At 41.2% G+C, this 27,434-nt stretch overlaps 1 long non-coding RNA gene and 2 pseudogenes across 1 annotated transcript; all 3 read left to right on the forward strand.

Moving 5' to 3' along the window:
- Positions 1-4,401: 4,401 nt before the first annotated feature.
- On the forward strand, positions 4,402-5,850 carry LOC124015360 (annotated as a pseudogene).
- Positions 5,851-10,461: 4,611 nt separating this feature from the next.
- Positions 10,462-25,451, forward strand: LOC124015361 (annotated as a pseudogene).
- LOC124016260 lies at positions 14,591-17,717 on the forward strand. Its single transcript, XR_006835333.1, has 3 exons — positions 14,591-14,618; positions 17,126-17,259; positions 17,343-17,717. It is a non-coding gene; the product is annotated as an uncharacterized LOC124016260 (long non-coding RNA).
- Positions 25,452-27,434: the final 1,983 nt, after the last annotated feature.

Raw genomic sequence — 27,434 nt, forward strand, 5'->3', positions numbered from 1 at the left:
ACCTGTCTTCCTCTCCTTAGATCATCTCGTCTTCCTCCCGCATAGTTGCACTTGGCGAAGTGGAAGAAATGTGGACGACTAAGCCTCTCTTTTCCCCTGCTACTTTGAAGCCTAAGTGTGATTGCTCTTGGATCGTGGCCGCTTTCCCTTGAACGTTTTGCCATGAAAAGCAGGTTGGGCTCTCAGCTTCATCCCATAGCCAGTGATCCAGGACTAAACCAATCAGCCTGCTCTCTGCAGGATACTCTTAGCAACCAGAGAGAGTGAGGCATCGAACAGATAGGGGCTTCCTCTGCTCTAAAACCCATGTCCCTTTGTCTTCCCTGGATGTGACAAAACACCATCACAATCATTCAATAACAGACGAATTCAATTGTACTGCCATGCTTTGATTTAAAGTTCAAGTTGGTCGATAAAATGCAAGTGCAACCACAAGCAACCGATGATGAGATAACACTTGCTGCGATTTTATATGGCTTTTTTTTTGTTTGCTGACAATTTGCAATGAATCGGAAATAAAAAAATGTGGAGTTTAGTTAGACTCTGCCTGGCAATCTGAGAAGTCGTTAGCAGCAGAGACAGTTACGTGACAACCCTGAAGCTTCACTTATGCGCCCCATTAAAAATGGATATTATCAGTGTTCATTGCTGCTATTACAGACTGCAAATGACACAGCCATACGCACAGTCCCATGACACCAATGAACATCCTCCATCTTCACAAGTCATTTGGCAGAACTTTAGTAGGATGTTTTGCAGTGTCACTCTAGTGGATGAGTATTAATGATATTGTGCGTTGTTCCCCGATCTCTGTCATCTAAGGTCCTGTACTAACACATCCACAGTTAAATCTGATAGTTGAGCCAGTTTCAAATGTCCTTTAAAAAAAGAACATTGAAGGCTTTTTGTTATGTATGGTACATGTATTGCCTAACACTGCACTAACCTAAATAGCTGCTCTTTGTTCGGTCTTATACTGCGGAGTATTGGCATTTCTCCTTCCAACATTCCTTGCATTGCTTCTCTTGTCCTCTTTGGAACTATCCCTTTACATTTACATTTGTAAGCCGTAAATACGAGCTCAAACAAGCCCATTTCAAACTAAAGTCGGTAATGGAAAAAGAGGCACAACAACGTAGGGTGGGTTTTTTTTATCCATGGAGAATGTGCATTTGCCCCAATGTTGAAGGCCCACTAATGATGCTGTGATTTTTATTTAAGCCTGCTGTGGATTTCACAGGCTGCCATGTGATCAGGGACCGGGAATACCTGAGAGACCAGTGAAGACTGGTGTGAGCCACTGCCATTGTTGTCCTAATGCCTCCTTCAATTATCCACAAGCAGCTCATTTGTACACGAGCCCTTACTGATGGCTAAACAACCCCTGCTGGTTTTCCACCAACTTCTCCCCTGATTAGCTGGATCAATGGGCATTAGAGGAACCGGAACAGACCAAACACAGCGGGGGGGTATACTTTCAGACATCCAGAAATCCTCTGTCTACCTGTGTGCCAAGGACAAATGGAATGGAGATGGCCATTCAGTATTCAGTGCTAACCCACACACAATGTTTATTTACCCACCCTTCAAACTAGACACTTTTAATCTATTTTCCTTTTTGCTTTAGAAAAGGCAAAGCCAATAAACGACTGGAGAAATGGCAAAGCCAAGAAATGACTGGGGCTGCTGGAGCAGAGTGAACGTTGATGCCTCACTGTCATATCGCATACACACGCACCAATAAACATGCTCACAGATTCAGCTTAACGTAGAGATTGTCCAGGTATTTCTGATGTTTGTCTTATTGACCTCTATACCTGTGCGTAGGCTTTATTTAGTGTTTGAACAGGTGTGGATGAAAGCCCCACTGGAGAGGAGAGAGAGGTGCTGTCCTCTGACTAGACAGTGATTCACCTTCCCCTGGTGTTGGGAGCATGGCTTTGGCCAGATGTCTCCTGCTGATGTTCTGGAACTGATCAAAGGTATGCAGTTCAAACTAGCCAGTCTGTGGTGACAACCATGACAGTGGCGTGTTCTAGCCACCGTCTGATCCGATAAGCATTTAGCGGGGTGTGTCAGGTGATGCGTATCTCCGGATTAATTGACACACCTGTGTTTCATTCACATCATAGACAGTCGGTCCTCATCATGATCAACTCATCAGAGATCCTTCAACACCGGGCTACAGCTGGGCTGCTTGGGAACGGTGTGGATGATCTTTTAGAGTATACACAGCAACGTGAGTTGATTATGTGAGAGAAAGAGTGTGTGTCTGTCTGCCTGTGTGTGTGTGCGTGCGTGTGTGTGTGTGAGAGAGAGAGAGAGAGTGTGTGAAGGTGTGAGACCTAACTATTGTCTATAAGGTTTGTAGTGGATACTTGTAGTGGATACGTGTAGCTCTTATGTGAGAGAACTCTCTCTCTCTGTCACGGTCTGTTGGAGTACAGTGCTGTATTACCTTCCTTCCAGCATGTGTGGAGATTTACTTTGAGGCCCCGTACTAAGCTGTGATTTGGGACAGTTTACCTGATGACATGAAAGAGGGATTGAGTAACTCTAACACATTACATAGTAACAAAACCTGCTTGCATCTGTGTATAACACTGGTAATACCTGTTTATAAGTTTATCCAATTTTATTTAAATGTATTTAAACTTGGAAAATCCCATTGAACCCAAGGCCAATTTTACAAGGGAGCCCTGCACACAACCATACAAATTCACAATATTTACAATTCCAACGCTTGCAGTGATCATTATTCCCATTAAATCCCTATCGAATGGAATCTCTATGTCAATGTAATCGTTACAGTCTTTATGTTAGAATTGTGTATATTACTTGGAGAGAAAGAGGAGACGTTATAATACAAATAAAAATCTTGGTGACGTGAAAACGGCGCAAATTCCAGTTGAAGCTTGGCTGTGAAAGTTATCTGTTTTCAAAGGCCAAGGAGCCCTGACCCACAGCCATTGTCAATGAACTCTGTCTTCAGTCGAAGACCAAACAAAACCTTCTATTTGAACAGGTGATCCTATTTTAGATAGAAGACTAGTAGAGACTAGATGGGACCACTTTAGTCATTTAATGACAGCATTTCCATTGTTTTTGTTGAACGTTTCATTTGAAAGATTAGACCTAGCTATTAGGAAAGCATTTATTTTTAATTGTAGAAACTTTTGGGGTGTGTGATGACCGACCGCTCTGGATAAGAGCGTCTGCTAAATGACTTAAATGTAATGTAATGTAAATGTGTATGTAACATCCAAAATGAATCAAGATCAGGAAATAAGTGTTAGGTAAACATTTTCAATCCAGCTAATTGTCATCATTCAACTTCATGTCAATTAGGTGGTGTAATTAGCGTGAACTTGTTTACCTTGGCAACAGTGGCTCTGTGTTTGGCACCTCTGAGCCTGTTTTGATCATCTCCCGAAGGGCTGTACCAGTTTGTCATCTGAATCCTTTCTTCTTCCTCTGCTTGACAACTACTAATTGAAAGACGAGCGATATTCTCAAGTATTTGTGGTGTACGTGTTCAACTGAACGTTCAAGCTTTTTGTTTTTTACTGTCATTTCCACACCTTGACGTCTGATCCATCACTTTGATTGAAATTTTTCCGAAGCTAAAAGATGTCTTAACTTGTTCAAAGTAAACCTCAGACACCAAATCCATGCAGAGTGCAACATGAAATGGAGGGTGGAAGCTGCTGCTATAATGTAAGTTGAATGCGAAACCTTGTATGGGATTGGTGTGTTGAAGAGGATAAAGTGTGCATTGTGATTTTAAATGGACTTTGATTGAATGATACCGTGGTGTGAAAATCTACCTGGAGTTGGATCATGGGTCAGATTCACATTCCTGTCTCCATTTCTCTGAAGCCCAGCCCTCTCTCTCACACCCAGGAGTCAGTCTGGGCCCACTGTGAGTCATGTGACTGCTGAGGAAGGAGGGGGATCAGCAGGATAGGAGAGAGAACCTCACCAGACTAAGGTGAGACCCCCTTACCTGCTGAGTGCAGTCCTCTCTCGCCTTCCCACCCATCACCTGCATCTCACCTGAGCTCTTCCTGAGTCTCCATGTCAACCTTCATCTTAGGTAGCCTTCTGGATCGAGAGTCAATGTATGGCTGATGACTGCAATTCATCCCTCAGAATTTATGGTGGAAGATTCTGTGATTCCTTTCATTCTGGATCTGGTGATGTACTTCATTAACAGCCCTATTTGATTTCACTGTGGTAAAGAAGCCTCGAAACTTGACTCTGCTCCATTTTGTGCCAACCTCAACAAGAATATTGTGAAGTGCTCCTGAGATACGTCCCATTGTTTTGGTATCAGACTGTCCCCTTTATACCAGTGGATTGACACTTAAGACTCTGGACTCCTCTAAGAGCTTTTGGATAATGTTTGGCCCTGGGCAGTTGGTCTCCACTCTTCTACCTGCGGTCTTCCACTCCTCCGCAGCTCACTTCTTCCCTGCGTTCCCCACCAGACTGGGCTCCCCTCCACAGATCCTGATCCCTGGGCCCCTGATCAGCTATGAGTCCCTGCGGGTACTTGCAACCAGAACCTTGCAAAGAGGCTCTGTTCCTGGCCACACAGGCAGCTGGGATGGGGCAGTTCCACGGCCAGCATGGGTGAGTTCCAACCAACAGTCTGCCTTAGAATGTCAGAATTACTGTAACTTTGGAGAACACATGGATATTTACATTCATGTGTGACAATTTATTACAGATACGTGTTGGCTTATTAGTTGGTGGAATGTGTTTTCTCATAGAGACTCATTGAGCACTATCTAATGGCAGTGTAAATGTTTACAAAAGATTTTGCTAACAGCTCCTAACTAACAATCAATTATCAAGCACGGTTAAAGAGGGCCTAATGAACGGCGCGCTAATTATCCAATCTAGAGCCATTAGTTCCTTGTCAACCGTTGGCGATTGTGTAATTGGTGGTTGTACTGTGCTTTCCAGATGAACAGAGGCCAGTGAAGCAGCGTCGTGCGCGGGCCAACTACAGCAGCTGGCAGCTGGAGGAGCTAGAGAAGACCTTTGAGAACACCCACTACCCTGACGTCTTCATGAGGGAAGCCCTGGCCCTCAGACTGGACCTCATCGAGGCCAGAGTGCAGGTACGGTCCCAACACCCTCTTCCTTACAAACCATTTTCACTAATGCATGAACTCCGATTTCTAGAAGCCATCTTTGTTTCTATCAGCTTTCATGCCACAGTGTTACTGTATTTATATATATATATATATATATATATATATATATATATATATATATATATATATATTTTACATTATTTGTTAATGACTAAAAACTGTTCAATCTAGTGGATACTGAATTTATTTTCGAAACTAATGTTTTTTGCATTTATTTCACTCTCTCATATTCTACATATTACATTGATTCTATTTTCACCAGGTGTGGTTTCAGAACCGCCGGGCTAAGATGCGGAGGCAGCTGAAGTTGCAGGGCCAGCTTGGAGAGCCATTTCCCAGGAAGAACAATGGTGAGGACACAACAGACAAACCCAACAAGTGCTTACCGGAGCTAGAGAGCTCTGACGGCGAGCACTGGGTGAGGAGGCAGGAGAAAGGAAGCTATCCCTGGACTAAAGTACCTCGTTCTGCTGTAGTGAACACCACCATTCAGGGGCGGGCAGGGGAATGGGAGGGGATGGGGGCCCAGTCCAGAAGAGTTCCGCTGCTGTAGCATTGCCAAGCTGAGGGCCAAGGCCAGGAGCACGAGGCTGAGATCCACAGCACTGTGGCCAGGTCGGGAGGAGGAGAGACATCAGCACTGCAGACACAAACACAGAACACTGACGACAGAGAGAGCAACTGATGTGGCTCTTTCTCTCTGCTTGGCTTTTGCAAACAGGTCCCTAAGACCTCATCATGGTTCAACATTTACAAAGGTGCTGATTTTTTGTTTAATATTATATGAATGTATTGTGTTTTGAAATGCCATTATTTTTCTGTACTGGACAACTTTTTCTATCAACAATCACGCTAAACATGTATTTTAAATGTTCAGACTAGGAAAGAGCTGAATGCTTTCCAAAAATATACTATACCCATAGTAACATCAAAAAAGATATAGTATTCCACAGCAACATTTTATAAATATGTAGTATATCCAAAGTAACATCTTATAAATTAATAGTATATCCATAGTAACTTCTTATAAATTAATAGTATATCCATAGTAATATGTTATAAATATATAGCATATCCAAAGTAACATCTTATAAATATGTAGTGTATCCACAGTAACATCTTATAAATATGTAGTATATCCACAGTAACATCTTTTAAATATGTAGTATATCCACAGTAACATCTTATAAATATGTAGTATATCCACAATAACATCTTATACATTAATAGTATATCCATAGTAACTTCTAAAAAATATATAGTATATCCACAGAAGCATCTTATAAATATATAGTATATCCTCAGAAGCATCTTATAAATATATAGTATATCCACAGAAGCATCTTATAAATATATAGTATATCCACAGTAACATCTTATATATTAATAGTAAGATCTTATACATATATATATATATATATATAGTATATCCATAGTAAGATCTTATAAATAGTATATCCATAGCGACATCTTATAAATATATAGTATATCCATAGTAACATCTTATATATAGTATAGCCATAGTAACATCTTATAAATATATAGTATATCCATAGTAACATCTTATAAATATATAGTATATCCATAACAACATCTTATAAATATATAGTATATCCATAGTAACATCTTATAAATATAGTAACATAACATCTATAAATATATAGTATATCCATAACAACATCTTATAAAATATAGTATATCCATAGTAACATCCTATAAATATATAGTATATCCATAGTAACATCTTATAAATATATAGTATATCCATAGTAACATCTTATAAATATATAGTATATCCATAACAACATCTTATAAATATATAGTATATCAATATTAACATCTTATAAATATATAGTATATCCATAACAACATCTTATAAATATATAGTATATCAATAGTAACATCTTATAAATATATAGTATATCCATAACAACATCTTATATATATATAGTATATCAATAGTAACATCTTATAAATATATAGTATATCCATAACAACATCTTTATATATATAGTATATCCATAGTAACATCTTGACATTTTTATCCTTAATGTTTCTTTATACTTTGGCTGAACAATTTGCGTTTCTATCATTCACTATCTTGAACTCTTGAACACATGAGACAAAGATAACATTGTTATCGTTTCACATTCCCCCACTGAGGTGGTTCATTTTATTAAACCTTTATTTACCCCGGTGAGTCAATTCAGAATAAATTCATGATTGAATAAATTAATGATTTTTCACACCTAAATAAATCTGTACATAATACACGTAAAACTCTGATATACAGTCCTGAGCTTCATCCATCACCTCAGGGTCTTTAGATATTCTGCCGTATTACTGGTGACTAAATGCTTTTACATTAGCCATCAGATTAGGGTCAAATCAAAAGAGGAAACGCTCTGATGACTTCTCAATGATCTCATAGATGACAAGCCCAACCCTAGCCGGGGCTATCCTGTTACCTTCACCGCAGACCGAGAGGCAGGATGTCTGCGTGCTGCCACAGGCCCACGCAGGAAACAATGGAAGTGGCTGAAAAATGACTGCCCCCAATGACAGGAACGCCTTCTGAAGATTACGAGACAAAAACATGTTGTTTTTTGCTGAGAAAGATGAACTTTTTACAACAGTGCTGTCATTTAAATACATCAGATAGAGGCTATCACTGTTTGTATATCAAGACGACTCACATATTGTATCATCTTGAGCTATACTGTATATCGATGTTTTTTTAAAGTACAGTCAGCTGAAACATATTTACAGGATGGGACTATTAAGAATAGCCTGTATCATCATTATCACTACTTTTCCAGAGTTGGCACTACTTCTCCTACTAACATGTATTATGTTGATTTTCAGAGCATGGAAAGAGCAGCTGTTCCAAGTCTAATGGATTTTCAGCCTCACAGTCAGAGCACTTCCTTCGGGCTTAGACGTTGGCCTTTTTTGTATGGCCAATCTCCTGTATGACATGAACAGCCTTTAGTTCTGTGGAAGAAACATGGGATATGACAGCACTTGGCCAAGGTCACTGCAAATTCCAATGCAGAATCTGGGGATATGAATAGGGAGTTGGAAGGATTGTAATGAAAGGAGAATGTAAATCTTGAGTGCAGGGCCGGCCCTAGCCTTTTAGGGGCCCTTTTGACAGAGGAGAGAAACATTTGAAGTTTTAAAGTTAATTTACTAAAATTCTACATATTTTGCCATGACTTATAGCATGTTAATATGATATCTGATTGAGAGTGACTAACAAAATCAAAGGGGGGGCCCCTGGAGGTAAGGGCCCCTGCAAACATGCCCTTTGTGCACGGTCGGTAATTAATTTGCCCATGACTACTATACTACAAGTTTAGGTAGCTGGGTAGACTAACTTACCAATCTAAAAAATGCTAGCTGAGGAGTTATTTCGGTGACTGACATAGCAAGAGGAAAACTGCTAACGCACGACGCATCTTGTGTATTCTACTATTCTAAAGCTGAACATTAAGTAGAGTCCTCGACTTGTTTTTAATGGGGCCCCCAAAAGTTGGGGGCCCCATTAAGGCCGGGGGGGGGTCGAGCGCCTATGTCACTTGTGCCCAGGGCCGGCTCTGCTTGAGTGTTAGCTTGAGTCTTCCGTATGTTTTCAGAAGTCTCTCTGTAGTCTAACAGTGCCCCCCTCTGGTAATGAAATCTCTTCTCCTTTCATGGGCCTTTTATCAGTTAGATTTACTCACCTCCTCCGTCCTCTCTTGCCTCCTTTGTAAAGGGAAAAAGGTAATCGAGGACAGTCGGCGAAGAGGGTGAACGTGGATGGAAATGCGCTTACTTGAAATGATACGGTCCTTCTCCACTGACTCGTCATTAGGCAAATTACGTTTACTGGGGTGGATCCCAAAATAAGTGTAAAGTGATCCAAACAAATTAAGTTAGATTTTATAGATAAAACAAACAACAAGTAGAATATTGTTTTTAAATATGTGCATGTTTTTCTCCTCTGACAAATCAATACGCTGATTCAAAGTGGGTGTGGGCGATTTCAAAACCCTTCCGCGGTAAGATACACATGAATGTCCTTGATGAAAATTGGCTATTGAGAAGGGGAGGACACTCTTTTGTTTGCCTCCTAACAACTTGACACACTCTTGACCAGTTATCGGTTTCCTGGTCATGGAGGAGAGAGGACAGAGGATGGTCTTTTGCCCAAATGAGAAAACCCCATAGGTATTATTATAACTGTATGTATATTCATTGTCAGCAGGATATTTATTGCCAGTGTGCATTTGCTTCAGTAATAATTAAACTATCCATATCTTTATATTCTGTAGATTTCAAGGCATGGTAACACATATTTTGTTATTATGTTAAAACAATGAATATAAAAAACGTTTTAGTGTAATTACAGTGATACTACACACGTTTTCCCCAATGTATTTTGTTTTCTTTTTTTGGTATGTTGTTCCTACTCTGTATTAGGCTACTTGTATTATTTACACCAAGTACATGTTTTTTTTTTGTTGCTGTTTGTAAAAATATCAATGTCCATCTAATCTCTTTGTAGACTATGCATCTAGTTGAGGTCGTCGAGTTCTTGGTGGGTCAGTTTCTCCTATGTTGGGTCATACTCAGACACACTCAAGTTGTTTTTGATTGTTGTCCAACACAATTAGAGAGTATCCCCCAGCCATCTTCATTTAGGCCCATCCCATTTGGGTCAAATTTGAAACCACCATTGGTGACCCAAAATGGGTCAGTGGGTCTGGATTCTGGGTTAATTCGTTTCATGGAGATTTTAAGCCTCTTCCGAGTTTGCAACATGTAACTTCAAATATGTATCATTGGTTTTTCGAATGAAAATGCCCCATATGCAAATGCCCCATATGCAAATGAGCAAAAAAGGGCTCAGCTGAATCCTTTGTATTCATAGCCTAATTGACTTGCTCATTAAGGCTTCAACACTAATGTCTGCTCATTAGTGCGTTAATGTAGGCCTATAGCCTATTTTGCCCATGAAAATTATAATGATATTAAAACCACACAGACTTCAACAATAGTGTAGATATTGATTATATATATATATATATTTCTATACCAATGATTATCTCTCTGAAATAGACTATTCAGGACATAATGCAAATGAATATTTGATAACAGGACAGGCACTAAAAAGGACCGATTCATTGCCAACACTGTGATTATTAAAAAGTGCAATTATGTCACGGTGTAAAATTATAATTAACAGCGTTAATTAGGCTACTGAACCAAAGCCTCGCCCCTTTGCGTCACGCCAATATACTTTTTTCATGAGCTATGCAATGGTAGCGAATCAGTCGCGACCATCAGCCGATGATTGAAGACTGATCTGGCTTTTCTTTCTTGGTAATCGGTATCTTGCTTTCTACTACCTGTACATCACCTGAAATAAGACATAACACCACTGGTTGCATACTTCTCTTTTGTATAGATATTTTTTCGGGAGTCATTTATTTGACAGGACGCGCTCCGGGAAGGATGGCTGCCATCAAGGCGCTTCAACAGTGGTGCAAACTTCAGTGCGATGGGTACCGAGATGTGGCTGTCATCAACATGACAACTTCTTTTAGGGACGGGTTGGCGTTCTGTGCGCTTATCCATAAGTACAGACCGGACCTAATGTAAGCATTAATGTGACTTTAAAATATAGATTTGGCTGAAGAATTGATGTTCAACGTAATGGTTAATCAGGTGCAACAGATCATTAGCAGCTGCAAACAATCAATACTTCCAAACACTTCGATGGGCATTCGCTGCTAAAGCTACAGTTAAAATCTTATAATATCTATGAATAACCGACCTCGGCGTTTTCTAAACTCTGTGTTACTTGCCATAACACTACACAGCTGATTTCAAATGATCAAAGTTTGATTAGTTGACTTGAATCAGCTGATTTTAATGTTAGGGCAAAAACCAAAACGTATAACGTTACCGAGTTTGGGAAACCTTAGCCTACTGTCGCCATACCATTTTTATCATAACCAAACAACATTTTAATGTTTTATGTCATTGTCTTCTACTTTGCAAACACATTTTGTAGTTTAGACTAGTTTCAAATCATGATTTAGAAAAGTAATGTTCTCATGTAACGTTTGGCCTAATGTAATCCCTTGAACACTACATACAATAGAAACGAAGCGCTATTTGCTATCATGTTCTATTTATTTTGAAGGAAAGTGTTCCCAGTGGCTTCCTGTTTAACAATGGTGTCGGGAATCCCTCCTCTAGCCAGAGGCTTGACAACATTTTGGTTGAATAAGAAATGTAATCTATATTTATCTAAGCATGTTCATCAATTAGGCTAGATAAGCATAGGCAAATATCCATATTCACAAGTGAATTTTGAACTACGAGTAAGGTATGTTTTTACCATAGTTTCATGTAGGTATGTATGTGAGCCTTTATTTTTAATCAATACATTGCATAATGTCACATGAATGGAAATGAAATGTGCCCTAGTCAAACTTTTTAGAGTTTCCAGGTTAAGTCAAACATCATTTTTGATTAACAAGAAAACACATTTGATTTTATGTACTAAATGTCTGAAACAGAAAGAAACATCCCAGCATAACCATTCCCACAAGATTTCTTGCTATACTAGTGGACTAGAATATTATCTTTGATGTATCCCAGAAACCTGGTTATTTTCCTTGAACAGGGCAGTTAGGCACCCAAATTCACATGGGAATAACCTTTGATCAACCTCCACAATGTGAATGATTAATTTCCCTGTGTTCTATATTCAGAGACTACGACTCCCTGAATAAAGAGGATGTTTTTGACAACAACAACTTGGTAAGATGTTACATGCATAAATAGACAGTACATCATTACAGTTAAAGGTTGTACATTGACATGACCATACTGAACTGTTTGACCATGTTATCAGGAAGTCAGTTGGTTTGTGTGTGAGGTGATTGCATTGTTACAAATGCATCAAGTCCTTTGTAACATTCATTTTTATTAGCGACGTCTCCAAAGGACTGGAATTGTGCACAAGTCAATTCATGGTTATTTTGATGTATACCTCAGTGTTTCTATTGAACTGGGGCAAACACATTTTGCTCTGAAGGGTGATGTTGAATGCAAACTCATGAAAAGAATGAGATGGCTCACCATAAATGTGACCTATTGCTTGTAGCATGCATATTATGTAAACGCTGTGGCCAAATGTTGAACGTCTTTCCCAGTTGATAACTGAACAACATGGATTCCTAGGATTTCATGTCCCAGGCAAGGTTATTCATATGCCAACTGTAGTTTGGGAAACCATCTCTCCTTGGGGTGCTATACAAGGTCTGTCCCATGTTGCTGTTTTAATGTGAGGAGAATGTCATCTGTGAGTTGTACGGAACGTGTCAAGTCAGTGAGTGTTATACTGCCTAACAATTCACTTGGTAGTGACTATGGCTAGTTGCACTCATTTCTATTGATACTTCGACAGATGCCGGCTTAACTATTAACATCAGATACTATGTTTGACTTGGTTGAATTTATCTTCTTAACTCTTTGGAATTATTTGACCAACTGTTTTGTTCCCACCCCCTCTATTTCCTTCATAGCAGGAAGTGTGTTAGGACTGTTAGGATAAGAATGAGTCAAACAGCAGCGCAGCTGGGACTTGTCCATAATTTAGTTCTCTCTGTGCTGGTTTCCTCTGATTTTGAGGATTACAGACCTCGGTGTTCTATGCTCTCCAGGATCTGTTGCAAAACACTAGCTGCTAGTCGTGCCGATACCCCACAGCGTCTGTTAAGAACCTGAGTACTAGAAGAGGCTCCTGGGTTATTCATTATGAATGAGGCTTACTGTTATCTGTGGGCCACTCGATCCGCACGATAAAGGTCCATTTACAAATGTTAGACAGTATGATGAGACAACACTGCTTGAGGGGTTGCATAAGAACATGTTTTAAGCCATACAGAAGAGTAGTTTCTTTTCTCAGTTTTAGTAGCGCTAGTCTATTTGACCATCCAACTAGGAAGGAATTCCCCCATGGAGTCCAAACACCAATGTTGTGTAGCTACTACTTTTTAGTCTGCGGTAATCCCATATACATTGACAGTATTTATTTCATGACAAGGAGGTCCCAGTCCTTCATGTGTGTCAGGTTTCTCTCAGTGGTGGGTATCTGTCACTACAGACTCAAATATGCATTTGTTTTGTCCAGACTCTGTTTCGTACAGCAACAATGGGCAGTTCCGTTTCTGTTATACAGAGAATCTCACAAATGTAGAAGTTGTTTGGCCTTTCTCCTCCTCCTCCAACACGAACGGATATGCCGTTCTGCAAGGCTGTACTTTAACATTTTAATGAGCACATCAGGTTGATCCCAAACAATGCCCCGTTGTCCTTCTCCTCCTTGTTCCCAGGGCTGAGTGTGCACAGGAAATGTGCTATTCATTATTCACCCCCTGTCCAGACCTCCCCGGCATGGGGCCACAAACAGCTGCTGGCTGGACCACACTATTTTCTATTTCTGAAGATACCATTTTGTCTGGCTTGTTTACAGTTAAATTAAGTAGCTGCTTTGTATTTTAAGAAACACTCAAGAACATTGGGAACGTGTTATTCAAATGATGTAAGATTTTTCCTTATTACTTCTGCTTTGTAAGTCTTAAAAGTTAACAGTTTGTAAACATGTAAAATGTTATGTGTTCTGCTTGCTAGGGGAACTCTAATACACCTGACCCATCTAATTGTTGTCTCTATGACTTTAGGGTTGGTTAATAAAACAAGTGTTTATTTCTAACTTCAGGCTTTCCGGGTTGCAGAGGACAAGCTGGGGATCGCTGCTCTGCTGGATGCAGAGGACATGGTGGCCCTGAGGATCCCAGACCGACTGAGCATCCTCACCTATGTCTCTCAGTACTACAACTACTTCCACGGACGCAACCCTAGTAAGACTCTTGACTTGAGGCAGCTTTGTTACATTGGAGCACTAGCCTATATGTGTTTTCTTTCCTGGTGCGGTGTTACTTATGGTGATTGTGTGAAATACACGCGTTGTATTAAATTGGGTGAGAACATTGCTTCAAACCCGTTTAGTGAAATGTGCCTGTCCTTACAATCAGTAGTACATTTAAAACTTGTCAAATGTTTTTCAAATTGTTTATGGTTATTGGTTTAAAAGATTGAAATAGTTTGAATATACTGTTTCACAAAGCATCTCTACTGAGCTATTGGTTTAGGTATTGTAGACTAGAGTATTGTGGCTCAACCCTCTAATTTCTGATGGCCAATGTTGTTTTTTCCAGTTGGAGGGGTGGGTGCTGTGAAAAGGCCAGCAGAGGGCTCCAAGGAGGAGCCGTGTGGAAAGAAGAATCTCCCGGTGGTGGCCAAAACCATAGTGTCTAAAATGGCAATAGAGAATCGCCAACCTCCCTCTCTCATGGTGAAAACCTCCCCAAAGCAACCAGAGCTGCTGTTCAGGTACAAATGGTTCTTTAATGTCTATTTTAAAGATATATATATATATGATTGACAGGCATACATTTAGATGAACTACTAAATGTACACCATATATACAAAAGTATGTGGACACCCCTTCAAATTAGTGGATTTTATTTCAGCCACACCCATTGCTAACAGGTGTATAATTTCAAGCACACAAATGCATAATTTCAAGCACACAAATGCAATCTCTGTAGACAAACATTGGCAGTGGAATGGCCTTACTGCAGAGCTGAGTGACTTTCAATGTGGCACTGTCATAAGATGCCACCTTTCCAACAAGTCAGTTTGTAAAATGTCTGCCCTGCTAGAGCTGCCCCAGTCAACTGTGATTGCTGTTATTGTGAAGTGGAAATGTAAAGGAGCAACAATGGCTCAGCTGCGATGTGGTCAGTCACAGAACAGGACTGCCGAGTGCTGTAGCGTGTAAAAATCGTCTGTCCTCGGTTGCAACACTAACTACAGAGTTCCAAACTGCCTCTGGAAGCAACGTCAGCACAATAACTGTTCATAGAGAGCTTCATGAAATGGGTTTCCATGGCCGAGCAACCACACACAAGCTTAAGATCGCAATGCCAAGTGTTGGCTAGAGTTGTGTAATGCTCGTTACCATTGGACTCTGGAGCAGTGGAAATGCTTTCTCTGGAGTGACGAATCACGCTTCACCATTTGGCAGTCCAACGGTTGAATCTGAGTTTGGCCAGCAATGCTAACTGCCCCAATGCGTAGTGCCAACTGTAAAGTTTGGTGGATAAATAATGGTCTGGGGTTGTTTTTCATGGTTTGGGCTAGGCCCCTTAGTTCCACTGAAGGGAAATCTTAACGCTGGTTTGTCAAGCTCTGTGTGGAAAAACCTGACTGGCCTGCACAGACCCCTGACCTTAACCCCATCGAACACCTTTGGGATGAATTGGAACGCCGCCTGCAAGTCAGGCCTCATCACCCAACATCAGTGCCCGAACTCACTAGTTCCTGCAACAATGTTCCAACATTTAGTGGAAGGCCTTCCCAGAAGAGTGGAGGCTGTTTAGCAGCAAAGGGGAGCAACTCCCTACTAATGTCCATGATTTTGGATTGCGTTGTTTGACGAGCAGGTGTCCATACTTTTGGTCATGTGTATCTAAACTCGGCAAAAAATAAATGTCCCCTTTTCAGGACCCCGTCTTTCAAAGATAATTTGTAAAAATCCAAATAATAACCAAATAATCCAAATAACCACAGATCTTCATTGTAAAGGTTTTAAACACTGTTTCCCATGCTTGTTCGATGAACCATAAACAATTCATGAACATGCACCCGTGGAACGGTCGTTAAGACAATAACCGCTTATAGACTGTAGGCAATTAATGTCACAGTTATGAAAACTTAGGACACTAAAGAGGCCTTTCTACTGACTCTGAAAAACACCAAAAGAAAGATTCCCCGCTCATCTGTGTGAACGTGCCTTAGGCATTCTGCAACGAGGCATGAGGACTGCAGATGTTGCCAGGGCAATAAATTGCAATGTCCGTACTGTGAGAGAATGGACAGCCCATCGTCCTTGCAGTGGCAGACCACATGTAACAACACCTGCACAGGATCGGTACATCTGAAAATCACACCTGCGGGTCAGGTACAGGATGGCAACACCAACTGCCCGAGTTACACTAGAAACACACAATCCCTCCATCAGTGCTCAGACTGTCCTCAGTCGGCTGAGAGAGGCTGGACTCAGGGCTTGGAGGCCTGTTGTAAGACTGGTCCTCACCAGACTGCACCGGCAACAACGTTGCCTATGGGCACAAACCCACAATCGCTGGACCGGACTGGCAAAAAGTGCTCTTCACTGACGAGTCGTGGTTTTGTCTCACCAAGGGCCATGGTCAGATTCGCGTTTCTCATCGAAGGCATGAGCGTTACACCGAGGCCTGTACTCTGGAGCGGGATCGATTTGGAGGTGGCGGGTCCGTCATGGTCTGGGGCGGTGTGTCACAGCATCATCGGACTGAGCTTGTCATTGCAGGCAATCTCAATGCTGTGCATTGAAAGGGAAGACATCCTCCTCCCTCATGTGGTACCCTTCCTGCAGGCTCATCCTGACGTGACCCTCCAGCATGATAATGCCACCAGCCATACTGCTCGTTCTGTGTGTGATTTCCTGCAAGACAGGAATGTCAGTGTTCTGCCATGGCCAGCGACGAGCCCGGATCTCAATAGCAAGAACTGGCAAATCTGGTGTAGTCTGAGGAGGAGATGCACAGCAGTACTTAATGCAGCTGGTTGCCACACCAGATACTGACTGACTTTTGATTCTGAACCCCCCCCCCCCCCCCTCTGTTCAGGGACACATTATTCAATTTCTGTTAGTCACATGTCTGTGGAACTTGTTCAGTTTGTCTCAGTAGTTGAATCTTGTTATGTTAATTTTGCTGAAAATAAACTCAGTTGACAGGGTGGTTTAGTTTACATGACCAAAACACTTTTTTTTCTTTCTCTCTCTTCCACAGAAGACTGAAGTTTTGGTGGAGAGGTCCAATAAGACGGGCACTCTCAGCAGTAAATGTGTTGTATGCAAATGTCACGTTCATCTGGTCCAACGGCACTTTATCGAGGGGAAGCTTTACCACAGGAGCTGCTTCAAGTAAATGTCCACTTTAAACAGAACCCAGCTCCACCATTATGGTTCAAACGTGTTGACACCTTTTATGTTGCACCTTTCACTAGGTGCAGTGAATGCTCCATCGTCCTCCTGGCTGGGGCCTATAAACCAGGGAAGGAGCCAGGTATCTTCATCTGTAATGATGACCAGAACACTAAGAATGGCTGCAACGAGCCTCCCTCTGGGGTTGTCATAAAAACCGGATGCCCAAGCGCCAAAGTTGAATCCAAAAGTTACACCAGCAGAGTCCAGTCTGTCTCCTGCTCCACCTCTGTGCCTTCGACCCCCATCAAGGTGGTCTTGAAGCCTGTGGAGACCACCACCCCAGCTCCCCAACCCTGGACCAGCTCGGCCCAGAGAACCCAGGCAGCACGGCAAAGGTTCTTCCAGTCATCTACCTCAACCTCCAGCAGCCAGAAGCCCCCAGCCCCCTCAGGACTGCCGAGGTACCCCTGAGTCCTGAGGAAGAGAAGAACCGAGCCAGGGCTGTCATTACCCAGAAACTAGCTGAAGCGAACTGCAACAACAATAACACCAGCTATTTTGTTATCCGACCAGCAGAAAGGTGATTAAAGTCCTATGTGTTTACCTATAGGCTTTTAGTCTTGTTCGAGTGTGCACGGCCACAGTTCATATCATTTTGTGGATGTCAGCTATTACTAAATGTACATTTCCAAACCTAATGGTGATAGTATTGCTTCCCAGGTTTGGAGATGTGCCAAGCTCAGCTGACCTCCCCAGCTGGAAGCAGGCTAAATGTGGGCCAGACACAGCAGGACAACACTTCACCAGCAATAAGGAATTGCTTAACACCGTCAACAAAGCCAGCGCCAGACCAACAACTGTATCCTTCAGCACCAAAGGCAAGCTTTTTCAATTCCATTTCATTTTCAGAACTTTTTTTTATCACGATCATGTTTTTACAATAGGTCATAGGGGAAACTTCAAATGCTAGAACACTTTCGATGACCTTGTTGTTAATGCAAGGGTGTAGCCACGAACAGCATTTCCATACAGTTCAACAAAGTCTGTTTTGAAGTGCATGAAAATAAGATGAGCTGCTAGTGCATTAGCAGTCTTTACTAACAGCCACTTTTTATTTAGTTATCCCATCTTGTTTAGCCCTTTTTAAATGATTTTATTTTTAACATTAAATAGAATTGTAGAATTTGATAATGAGCTTGAATCTACTCTCCTTTCAAAATGTATGTCTCTTTGGCAGTAAGTGCAGACTGTGCAGAGGCTCCTGTTAACTGGCGATCTAAGCTCAAGCCTGTTAAAAAAATGGACCAGGACTGAAGTAAGTCTGGACTGCTCATCTGTTAACCAACCACTTTCTCTTTCTAATCCTGTACATCCACACAAAGGAAAGGCAGGTATTGTCACCCGGGTGAGAGATTAAATCATATATCTGATCTGGAGAACTAACCAGTTGGGTGTCGCATGTATCCACTCCTCCAGCCTCCGGATTCATCCTGCCTCGCCCTGCTCTGTTATGGCTGATTGGCTCAAATTGCAGCCACTCTCCTCCCCCATCCTCACAAGTCCCAAGGAGTGCTATGCCTGAAGTGAACCCTAGTGCAACACTAACTAGTTTCCCCAGAGTTCCCTCTGATGACCCCCTCCACTATTTTCTCACCTCCATTATTTCTAAATATTTAAGGTGAGGTTGAATGTTCTGTTTGTACTTACTCTATGTTCAATCCAAATTGGTTGATTTCAGGGGAAAGTCCAATCTTTTCCTGCTCCTTACATGCACCCTCTTTCTCCAGGACCTCTGACTCTGAGGACCATGCGACCATTGTTAAGCAACCCAAACCTGAAGCCATCTCGAAGTCTTTCGCTACTAGTATCATCGTCAACATCAGCTCTACCTCTCCTCCGATTCCCCCAGCAGCCTTCAACCCTCCTCCACCTGCCCCGGTGTCTCACAGAGCTCCGTCTCCCAAACAGCCCCGTTGCGGCTCTGGAGGCTTGGGTACCTGCTTTTTATTATCTTGTCCTCTATAGTTGGCAGAGTAGTGATTAGTGTTTCATAAATGATTGAGTAAACATTTTCGATGACTTGTGATTTTTAAATTATCGCGCTTCACCTTCTAGGTACTAAAAATGGGAATTATTCTACTCCTCTGTTGTCCACTCCTCCCCTGGTTCCTGTCTGGCACAGGGTTCCAACTCCCAATAAGCCACACCACAGCTCTGCGGGATCGGGTAAAGACAAGAACTCCGTTCAGTGATTGCATCGCAACAATGTATTTGGAGTCTATAACTTGCAGGTTATTAATCGGTTACACTTTGTTTTTTTTTCTTTTAGGCTCAACTGATGTCAATTATTCTCCCCCAATGTCTCCTCAACAGCCTCGCCAGGGTTCCACAAGTTAGACTGGGCCTTTACTTTCTATTACCAGACATTGTCTCAACCATTGTTTTAATTTGTTTTTGTTATGTCTTAGCCTGTTTATTTTCAGAAGTTAAGTCTTATGTGACAATGGTTCCCTGAATGTCAGCCATTACATATGTAATAATCCTATTCTATCTACCTCTTAGGCTCCAAAAATGGGAAGTATTTGTCACCCACAAACACCTCCCAGTCTGAAATTAGGTCCCCCTCAGTAAGTTGTCAGTTATGTCTCATACATAAATAGTGGCATGTTACTAGAGCTTATCAGAGGCAATGACTATCCTATGTGAAAATATGTAATATTCTTAGGAAATTCAGGTCATAGTTAAATAATTACGCAGGATTAGCAATTGGTGGTGACACAATAGGTGTTTCTTTGTTTTGTTCAATGTAAGTCCCATCACATCCCTATGGACCAGATAGTGAAGGAGCTGCGTGAGATTGGCGACAGCCTGGGTGACTTGGAGAGGAAGGGAGTGGAGATGGAGAAGAGGCTTCGCAGCTGTGAGGAAGGTACTTTCCTTGGGACTGCCCTTGACTCCCAGTGTTTCTCCTTCCTTTGTTGATGTTGACTAATAGCGATTGTTTATTTGCCAAAGCAAGTGGGAGAGAGGTCCTCTGCATACACTTTCTCCCTTTGACATTTAGGTAAGTTATTGGTTTTGGCACTAGTCTGGCTTTTGAAGGACTTAACAGTGTGCAGAATTGCTTGTCGTTTATGTTAAAGAAGACGGACCATGTTTCAACCTTAACTGGGTCTTTTTTTCAGGACAGGATTTTGAAGGACACCATGGGAGAATCTCAATTGCGTAGTCCTCGCCTCAACCCATTGGATGAGAGAGCCAGAAGCCCCTCCCCTCTGACCTTCTCCTCCAATGGGTATTGAGAAGGGGAGAGGATGCAAGGAGTATGCACTTGAGATTCTCCCCCTCGATCAATGTTTATTTCCAAGTTAACTTCCAAAAAGACCAGCCTTTATGATTAGATATTTATTAATGTACTTCAATTGAAATTGCCCAGTCCCTCCACTTCTCAGTTTTGAGTTGTGCTCCGATGGTGAGCATGTTATCCCTGTGTTGTGAAGTTCTATTAGTTAATGTGACGACTGTTGCTCATCGAGTGATTAGAAGTTTCTAATTGCGTGATTAACTGAATCAAGCAATTACTAACTCATTAACCTGGGGCACCAGGTTGGTTTTTATTGAGTTTCTATTTCCCAAATTAACTCAAAGAATATCAGATTATCGATTTTACAACAGCCGCTAATTAACCAGTTACCTCTACAATCTCGTTCTGAACGTTGTATAGTCTGTGTGAATCTGCACGGACCCAGGTCTCGCCAATGAGTTCGTATCACACCAATCTTAGTTGAATATTTATTTACTAAAAAGCTAAAATGATGATAAAAGATACACCTAATAGGCTATTGATTAGAACGTAGTATAACGGGTCATAACACTATGGCGAGTGTTACCCAAAATGGGGATTTCAAAGAGAAAAAGAAAGTATATGAGAGAAATATACATTTCGGTGAATTTGTCAGCTATGCTTATTCTAACCCTAGCCTTGCCCCAAACTGCTGCTCTTATTTGTCAGATAATGATGTAATTATGTGGGGAAGTTCTCTGTGGATTCTCCGTGTGGACCATTCAGGCTGCTCGATGACGCACTTCTCCGTCGCACCTTTCTGGTCGTCCTCACGATGTCCGTGTCCTTTTGGCTTAGGAGTCTGTTCCTTCACCCTTGCTCTGGAAGGGGTCTTCTGAGGACAGACAGCGCTGTAGCTCAGAGCTCACAGCGTTGGAATGAAAGTGTAGATACCGCGATTCGATGGGAGATGGAGACTAGGTGGTTCGACTTGAATTCACCCGCTTAGACACAGCTACTCATCCGTAGCTTGGATAGAAAAAGGTTCTTTGTCTTCAAACTTGAGTTGGGTTCGTTGACTTTTTAGACCTTAGCTGCAGCTTGGGTCACGCAGTCTTCCCTGTAAATTCTTTACTCACAGATTTTATACCCTTGGGTCAGAAGTGTGCGTAACCGCCTTTAGGGCAATTCACTGGGCGTACCCAGTTAATAATATAATAATAATAATATATAATAATAATATATGCCATTTAGCAGACGCTTTTATCCAAAGCGACTTACAGTCATGTGTGCATACATTCTACGATAACAACATTAGACCATTAGACCATAACAACATTAGACCATAACAACATTAGACCATTAGACCATAACAGCATTAGACCATTAGATCATAACAACATTAGATCATAACAACATTAGACCATTAGATCATAACAACATTAGACCATAACATTAGACCATTAGACCATAACAACATTAGACAATTAGATCATAACAACATTAGATCGTAACAACATTAGATCATAACAGCATTAGACCATTAGATCATAACAGCATTAGACCATAACAACATTAGACCATAACAACATTAGACCATTAGACCATAACAACATTAGACCATAACAACATTAGACCATTAGACCATAACAACATTAGATCATAACAACATTAGACCATTAGACCATAACAACAGTTAAGAGCAAGGTTTTTCTCAAATCCGATTTTAGACAACTAACTTAACATTTCATCTTTACCAAAACATTCCCTTTGATTTGGACATATGCCACACAACGTACAATGTATAAACATCCAACATGTACTAGGAAAACTCTTCACGTTACAATGTTTTCGTAATAACGCCATCGATTAACCGTTAATAACAAAACAAAAATGACATACATCTATCGTCATGACCACCATTGTGGCTGATGGAAACCATTGTTCCAAAGTCCCTTTATTTCATATTTAATGTTCTGAGGCTGGTTCTCCATAGTAACAGGACAAAGGAATTTGTCTGTGGCCTGAGATATACCAGGGGCATGAGGTCATAAAACCCCTAGATCTCTCCTCCGTTGGGGTTGAGAGATAATATGTAGGGTTGTGGTCTCCTGTAACCTGACCTGATCAGGACCGTCATGACACCCGCTAAACCCACCTGGGATTTTACACAGGAATCCAAACCCACACAGCCTGGAGGGGAGAGGTGTGACTGCCGAACAGGTTCCATTTCCCTCCTCCACGGCCCAATGAGGCGAGAGGCGGGCACAGCCCACATGGGGGCACCTTCTCCCTCTGATACTATCCATCCCCTTGAGTGATAGAGAGGTGGTGGTGAATAGCTGACCAGCCCCAGAGACTGACTGTGGCTGCAGACAGAGCAGGGGCAGTAGGGGGGCCTGATTGCTCTGCTCAAGGTCACCATCTGGGCACAGTTATATTAATATTATCCGGTTCACTGCTTTACTCCTTACATGCTCCTGGCTGTCCTGCTGATAGGAGGCAGGGGGAGTTAATGGGACTCTTCTCTCTGTCCCAGGCCAGTTTGTACTATTGGTTGTGGCTGGTGTGTTTGTATACACACAGCCCTTAGGCACTGACAAAGGCTCAATGTGCATGTTGGACTGGAACAATGTGATTAATTTTGTTCATAAGTCTTACACAAATAAAAGTCATTTTTTAAATGTATTGCCAATGAACTTCCTTGAAACTGGCCTTTTGCAGAGGGTAAGGGGGACATTTTGATGGACCCTCTGATGGTTGACTGGTTCAACCTGATCCGAAAGAAGCAGACGTACATTAGGAGGAGTCAGAGCTTGTGTACATGTGAGTAGCTTGTCAAGTTAAATGTTACCCAAATGTATATGCACTATTTTGGATTTACAATGGCTTAAACATCACTTATTGCATTTGTCAGAGCTAAGACTCAAGACCTGGAGGGTCAGCAGCCTGGGGTGGAGGGTGAGCTGCGCAGACTGTTGGAGAAACCTGGTAGGCGGCACAATGCTCACACAGCACCTCAACTGTTCACTTTACATCCCCTAACAGATCAGCAGCTACTGTGTTGTAGTGTCCTGCTCCTATGTCAAACACAGGTCTTATCCCTGGTATCACAGATCATCTGAAGTCTACAGAGGAGCGTCGGCGAGAGAACGGGCTGATGGAGAGGTTGATGGAGATTGTGAACGGTAGAAACGCCATTGTAGAAGGACTAGATGAAGACAGGCTCAGGTAGGGAAATGTTGTAACTTTATTGTTTGTACAATTTGTGAGTTGTGACCCATTTTCTTTTTTAAATGTGAGTAGCATTTCAATATCTGCAATGGTCTCAAGCAGTGACTGGAATGCCACTGAGGTCAAGCTGGATGTCTAACTTGAAAAACCTAAACATGTTCTCCATTTTTAGGGAAGACAAAGAGGATCAGCAGTTGAATGAAATGATGCAGACTCTTGGTGAGTATTTAACGTGGTTGATTTAAAATGCCCCTGTCTTTAACCTTGCTTAATGTAATTTCCTCTCTTTGTTCTGGTGGACAGGACTTAAACAATCCAAAATCAAGAGGAAGTCTTCCTTCAAAATGCTGTTCAGACAAAAAAGTAGTAAAAAGGTCACTGTGAGGGATCCAGGGACTGCGTTTTGATTGTTCTGCTCTGGGGGCGGGGGGGTCTCAGGTCTAAGACCAACTTTTTTTCAGCTACATATCACATCAAGTTGGTGTTTCGTCACGAAGGTTTGTTTAGAAATGTGTTTTTTTGTTTGAGGAGACTCCAGGCTTTCACTCTTCATTTAGTGTTGTTCTTGAGATGGATTTCATGACACTTGACTGATCATAATGTTCTGTTCCTTTTTGAGTTGGTGTATATCTAAGGGATCACAATTTAGCTCATGGTTTGCTTAACTTTGTTAGTTTTTTTTCCCACATGTCTAGGTTGGGATTGTTGTGAAGAGGTGTTCAAGAGTCACTGTTAGCATGAGTCCAATGCAAAATAATGTAACTGGTATTGTTGCACCGGATAATGGTGAAGGAGAATCTATATCACTGTTAAATTGTTTGTATCAAAAGAGGAGCTTGCCTTTGAGTGATGTTTTTAGCTCCAGTATGTCCAATTTAATACCAATGTCTTCTATGCTTCCAAAAAGTATGTTATTACAAACGTCGAGTAACATTTTGAGTGGAATCTGTCTAGACCAGTGAAGTGGTGAGCAGCGTTCTACGCTACCTCAGTTGAAAGGCTGTATTTCTTCTGTTGTGCTGTAGGTGGCACCATGGTTTTACCTTACACGAACCGGGTAGGAACCTGAATCCAATTCACCACAGTACAGACAGCTAATTTTATACATGCTGCAAAAAAGTTCCAACTCTGCTGATGCAATAACATTGTGAAAGCTTACGTAGAACAGTAGCTCATAAACTAATGGTTGTATTGAGCTTTTAATCTTAAACCTGGTTTAATTAAAACTATTAGTATAGAATTATCTACTGAAGCATTGTTTATGCCTGGTCCATTATTGCAATGTTTTAAGTTAACATTGTTGACTTTTGGAGTCATCTGTGAAAATGCTGTTTGAGGTATGCACAGGTCCCAATGTCTCGTGACTTTTTAAAATTTGGAAGAATGTTAAATGAATGTGTGCATAATGTGTATTTATATTTTTAATTGAGTTTGCTGTCCAATAAATAATTTGAACATCCTTGGTTTTTGAAAACACTCATATCTAACTTTTTAATGTCTTGTAGAATTTAACTGTAGGCCTTTGTTTTAAACGTTAAGCAATTCTCGGCCATGATATTTTATAGTTTCAATTAACGTGTTCCTTGATAAACTGTAAGGGATGTTTTTTCAATATGATTTGATTTCTTCACGTGTGAGACTGTTCAGTTCCTAATAAAAAATCTAAACCGATCCTCGAGCTCTCTCATAGAAGCACAAAGTTACAGCCTGATTTTTACCGCACAGACCAGTCTTCATCCAACATGTTTTGTTCTGGACCAGCTATGCCGGGACCCTACTTAAGTATCAAAGCTCAGAAGTGATCATTTGGAGCGATGTACTTTTCTGCATTTAATATGGGTTTTAGGAAGGCATTAAGATTTGTTCACGTCAATATATTTGCAGCTACTTATAAATGACATATCCCCAATTTGAAGATGCATGAAATTGTGATCACAAACTTGGAACGGCATCTTTCTAGCTGAGAGGAACTGGGGATGGTATTGGTGCAGTACACCATGCGTGATGTGGGTGACAGTCAAGACAGAATACGTGTGATCGAGTTAATTAAAGCTTTGCGCCCCATCTACTGCAAATGCTTGCGCTTCTGCAATTAAGAATCAAAGGCGAGGGCTTAGTGTCAGGGGGGTGTCTAATACATGGTTTTAACAGGAATGGGACCTTATTTGCCAGGCTCCTAGCGACAAGCATTAACAGCGGCCTCAAATTAGAGGACCATTAATATTCATAAGTAAAACAATTCGTCCTGTGAATGTGCTGAAACAAAATATTCTGAGGTGAGCTTTTGTGTCCACGCTGTCCATCAAAATATGCCATCACTGATGGAGTGGTTCATCTTTATGAAAAGGTGGCAATAATGTGTTGTACTGGCTCTGACAAAATACACGTTATACTGACTTAGTCAGGGGTTTACATTCAATTCATTTAAATGATTTGTTACAAGGACTTTACCGTGCTCTACATTGTATTGCATCCTTATGCATGTTTTACAATCAAATCCACTACCCATCTATAGTGTAATTTATATTTCATAGTTTGTCATAATTGGTATAGTAACAAGGCACCAGTAAGCATTTGAGGGCCTATGGGTTAAAAACCCCTGTATAAAGTGTGTTTGTGCGCGCGCGCGTTGTACTCATTCAGAGTGCCAGTCTATGCCACTAGCCTGTAATTATGATCCTCGAGGTAATTTTATCAGGCTCATTAGCTCTGATGAGTAAACGAGAATCGTGCCTCTAATTTATTGGCCATCCAGGCTGGAGACTTAATTCTCATCAGAGATCATAATATTTGTACAGAGAGACCGACATGTTCTATGAGTTGCTAGGCTGTAAGAGCAACACTAAGTAAAAGGGAAAGACTTTATGATTTATCATCATACTGTAGTTGCAACACTTTTAGTGGACTGACACTATAACCAATTGAGCATGTGCTAAAAGTTGTCATTAGATGTGCTAAAACCACGGTCTAACCCACATTAATTTAATCTTAAAGCATTATTTCAAATGAAAGTTGTTTGTCTAGTCATTTGATTGTAAATGCATGTGTACAATTAGATTCTCAATATGGCAAACCGAATCGCATTGTTTTGTTCACAGCTTTACTTCAATGGAGAATACTTTTTTGTTTGTTGTGACGATACTTCTTGTGTCAAGGTTTTGAGAGAGCCGAGGTAAATATGCTCACAATTTCGGTGTGTAGAAATTTGCATTGAGGAGAAATGATGTATGCTGGCTAGTGGAAATTAAATATATAAAGTACATGACTGGTAGACTTGACAAGTGCAGCTTTCATCCATCTCAAATGAATAATTTTCACTTCCCTTAAACGTCCCTAATCCAACCATGTTATCAGTGGGCATGCAGGATTCTGCCTGACTTTCTGCTCAGCGCCACAGCAACTTTTAACTTAACAGAGATTCTGCAATGCAGTTGCTTTACCACAGGGTCTTATAAAACTCTCGAACTTATCCTTTTCCTGCTGGTTTTGTGGATCAGTAAAATTCCCCTCGCAACACAATGTACATAACGTAAGTCTTAATAGATGCCAGAACGTCTCACTCTCCTCAGCCTATGTGCTGGCTCCGTGGATGACGGACTTCACTGTATTTTTACCTGTGACTCACATTTGGCTGAGAACCCAGAGAGGATGGTCT

The sequence above is a fragment of the Oncorhynchus gorbuscha genome, linkage group LG26, assembly GCF_021184085.1.
Source record: "Oncorhynchus gorbuscha isolate QuinsamMale2020 ecotype Even-year linkage group LG26, OgorEven_v1.0, whole genome shotgun sequence".
NCBI lineage: Eukaryota > Metazoa > Chordata > Actinopteri > Salmoniformes > Salmonidae > Oncorhynchus > Oncorhynchus gorbuscha.